The sequence below is a fragment of the Belonocnema kinseyi genome, chromosome 3 (assembly GCF_010883055.1).
Source record: "Belonocnema kinseyi isolate 2016_QV_RU_SX_M_011 chromosome 3, B_treatae_v1, whole genome shotgun sequence".
In the NCBI taxonomy this organism is placed as follows: domain Eukaryota; kingdom Metazoa; phylum Arthropoda; class Insecta; order Hymenoptera; family Cynipidae; genus Belonocnema; species Belonocnema kinseyi.
The window spans coordinates 16,967,757-16,972,073 of NC_046659.1; the positions used below are offsets into that span (position 1 = coordinate 16,967,757).

General features: G+C 35.2%; 1 protein-coding gene across 3 annotated transcripts in view; it reads right to left on the reverse strand.

The window, feature by feature from the left end:
• The window catches only part of LOC117169313, a 76,606-nt gene that overhangs the window by 66,306 nt on the left and 5,983 nt on the right, over positions 1-4,317 (reverse strand). The window lies entirely within an intron of this gene.

Here is a 4,317-nt window from a genome sequence, read left to right on the forward strand (position 1 = left end):
AATTCTATATTTGTACCGACTGTACTATACGGTAGCGAGACATGGACTTATCAAGAAAAAGATAAGAGTAGAATTAACGCAATTGACATGAGATTCATGCGCGTAATATGCGGGAAAACCCTGGTGGACAAAGTAAGTAACAAGATAATTCTAAAAGAATGTGGTGCAGAAGAGACGCTAGTAGACACATGGGAACGAAATCGGTTAAGATGATTCGGACATGTTGCGAGAATGTCAAATGAACGACTAACGAAACAAGTGTATCAAGGTAAAGTAAATGGCAGCGTGCCCAGAGGTAGGCCGCGGAAAGAATGGTTAGAATGTGTGACTGAGATCCTAGTTAGAAGAGACATAAGAAGTCACAGAAAAACGAGAGCCTGCATGAAAAAATAAATGCATGGACATAAAAGAAGCTACAGAAGTATGCCAGGACAGGAAAGTAGGCATTAAATAGTTAATAAAAAGAGTGTCAATAGAGTGAATGACGCCTGAAACAAAGACCTTGGCCACTAATGGACCCAAGTGGGGAACCTTACATAATGACTTTATGAGGATCTTCACTTGGGGTGATTGCTAGAGAGATTGATCAGCAACCTGGGTCGGAGCAGTGTTGCGGAACGAACGTGTTATTTAGTTAAATAGCACGAAAATTCTGGATCAATCTGAAAAATCTCTATCCCTTCGACACTCTACTCCTTTCCCCGACCGAGTGAGTCACGCCTACCCCGAAAGGGAAATGGCTTATAGGTGTAATAATAATAATAATAATAAACAAAATTTCGTTAGCAAGATCTAAGTTGTTTTTAATTGAATTTTCAACATTAAGTAAAGATTTAAAGAAACATTTGTATGCAATGCAAAATTATGGGTTGAATGTTATACTAACAGTTTATAAATCATTTTTTTGAATTTTAGAAATATCAATGTTACAAATGGAAAATTTCAAATAGACGTAAATTCAACAGTAGGTTTTAATAACTGCATTTATTGAAAAATATGCCTAAATAATTCTAACTTATTTACTTTAAATGAACAAAATTAAAATGTATAAGGAAAATTTTTATTAACCCTTAAAGCATCCTAGGGGTCGTGGGCGACCCCAATTTTTTTCGCGCGATTATACCAAACCCCCCTTTGTGAATTTTAATTCTGTGGAGTCCCCCAGTGTTAGTTAAACATTTATTCTTCCTATCTATATCGTTGGCAAGTGGCCGTACAGATTATTTGATCTGCATCATTAGTTGGTTTTTTCAGAACAAATTGTTCATTTTTAGTTTTAAAAAATATTGTGCGTCCTAGTGAAAAGGAGTGTAAGTACTGCAAAAAAAGTGTCCAGATTTTTTTGCAAGCGCTCGTTCCTTATATATCTGGAGAAAAGAGAGAGTTGCTGCATGTGCAGTAGAAAAGAAGATAACAAGGCCCAAGAGGTGTTTTATTCGTGCAAACGCCCGGTGTGTCCAAACTATCGGGTTTTCATGTCTTTGATTATTCATTATTTTTTCATTTGTGATCATTTTGCAACGATTAGTCTTCAAAAATAAAGAAATTACATAAGAAAATAATGAATATTACCTTCCACTTTTCATGAAATAGCCCACTTCAGATGCCAAAATAAATGTTTTTTCGGAGCTGCACCATTACAGTTTTTTAAACTAGAAGAGCTATATTTCGAGAATTACAGGTTGAATTTTCAGATAAAAATATTGAAAAGTGACTGATTTATGATTTTTTGTGTGAAAATGACATTTTTCATGTTTTTGTAAGTATTTTGTTTTTCTGAAGCGCACCAAAATTGTTTTCATTAATATAACCTTATCCTCACACTGAAAGGATAGTTGGAGAGAAATTATTAAATAAGATGGCGCTTTAAGGGTTAGATTGACTATTAATTGAATTTATTCTTTCAAACATTTATCAACTTCTTCCCCTAAGTAATAAGTTTTAACCCTCAGTTACCCCACGTATTTTAGCATACGTCGTTACCCCAGAGGGTCAAAAATACCCGGCCCGTTTTTTTATACTTGTATCTCAGCAACAAATAGGTCAATTAAAGTTCATTTTTTTGTTGACTAAAAGGTTTTTTTGTGCTTTAAAAGACACTGTTAGAAAAAAAAACTGTAAAATGAAAATTGTGAAAGGTATATCAGAATTAAGATAAAAGTGTTCATATTGAGTGATTTAAAAAGATAAAAACTCTTTTAAAAACAAGATAAAAAAACTTTTATCTGATATAGGTGACATAATTATTGGTTCCAAAAACTATAATTATTTTATTATGTGAAAATTGCGAAAAATTGAAAAACCTGTAAAAATATTATTTAATTCAAAATCATGCAGTATGTATAAAATTATATAAAAGAATAACAAGAAAATGCATAACAAAACTGTTAGTTTATTTAATTTTCGGAAATACAATTCTTATTTCAGTGTGCGCAGTATTAGAAGTTTCCCTGTGTGTTCATGACACATGGCTCTATTACAACGCAGACATTTGTACCACGTTTTTCGATCAAGAGAATGATGATAATATCCACATCGCGTGCGCTTTGCTAATTCATTATCCGCGATTAAATTACGAGGATCCTGCACTTCGGGAATTTCGTCGTACGTGAGAAATTCTTCAATTTGCATACGCAGTGAAGCATGAATTCCCGGCTGTTCTAAACGTCTAGGCAAAAGAAGTTTCACTAACTCAAAACTCAAATCTAAAATAAAATTAGTTCGCTTTGTTAGAGGATTTTCTTCTCTAAGTGAATATAAAACAAAACAATTCACGTTTGATTTATCGAGCATTCCATAAACAACCCTGAGGCCAACGCCTCGTCTTTCTAGTTGTCGAAAAGTCACGACATTTTTTATCGTAACTGTCTGTTCCTCCTTTTGTGTTATTATAAAATAAAACGATTTGCGGTTTGTTAGTCGCGTCATCAATTTCCTTACTAAACGCCAAAGAAGATAATAGAAGGACAACTTTTTGTTGTTGTAATTATACGAAACTAAAGTAAGATCTTTTTTTCGTTGTAACACAATTGAGCTACTTTATTATCAGGTGGCAACTGCTTCAAACTGGCGGGAATTTCACGCTTATTTTTTCAAATCGTACCAACCGTTGATATATTATGCTCTCTTTTCAATCGTTGGCAAATTTGAACCGACGTGAACCAATTTTCCGTTGTTATGTTACGGCCTGTACCGTAAATCGGTTCAGCTAGTTTCCGCACAGAATATGAAGGTACAAATTCATTAGTCTCTTTGTTCACCGTTCCAACATATGGGATAGCGTTGAACATATAATGGGTTGTTGCATCGTTTATTGAAATAATTTTAATCCTTACTTATTTGGTTTGAAAGGAATATACATTTTAAAAACGCATTTGCCTTTAAATGACAGCAGTTGTTCGTCAATCGTACAATTTGAATGAGACTCATAATACGCGGTGCAATTCGAAATAAATTTGTCCCAAATTTCACGTATGTGAGCGAAACGATCGCTACCTAAACGCTCCGCGCGTGTATTTTTGTCGTCAAAACGTAGGCAATTGAGAATGAAATTAAATCGATTATTGACCATCGTTAACCTAAATAGCGAGAGGCTGTACGGCTTCCATAAGTCTCTCGACTTCCTTCTATTTACTTTATATGAACCCCCGAAATACAATGACCCGAAAAAAGCTTTTAATTCAACAAGATCTAGTTCCCTATGGTAGGTTTGCAAGGGTTCATTATTTTCGCGCATTTTCTCCATTTTTAGCGCCATCTCTTCATTTGTGTGCGTCAAAATAATATTTAAGACGTCATCAGTGAATAGAAGAGACCACGCTTCTATTGGAGATGATGCTTCACTGGATGCCCCTTTTATGTTTACATTATACTAGGCAGTCTGATAAGTACCTGCAAATTCTAAGAGATGGCATTAGTATTCACTAATGTGAACCATTTTCGTCGAGCTTGATCCTTCAAATGACGCCTGTCAAGACTTTAGACATTTATGTTTACGCATTTACAAGTTACAGCACTGAGAAGCGACTAACCTCCGAGTTTTTTTTTAATATGGAAAAATCTGAGTTTCGAGTTTTGATCAAACACTACTATATTCGCAAGAAAACGATATCCGAGACCAAGGCCAAGCTGGATAAGTATTACCTGGACTCTGCACCGTCAATTGGAACGATTCATAAGTGGTTTGCCGAGTTTAGTTGTGGCCGTACGAGCACAGTGTGGGCAATATCATGCATTCAGTTTTGGGCATGAAGAAGCTCTGCGCGCGATGGGTGCCGCGTTTGCTCACAGTGGACCAAAAACGAATTCGTGTGACAA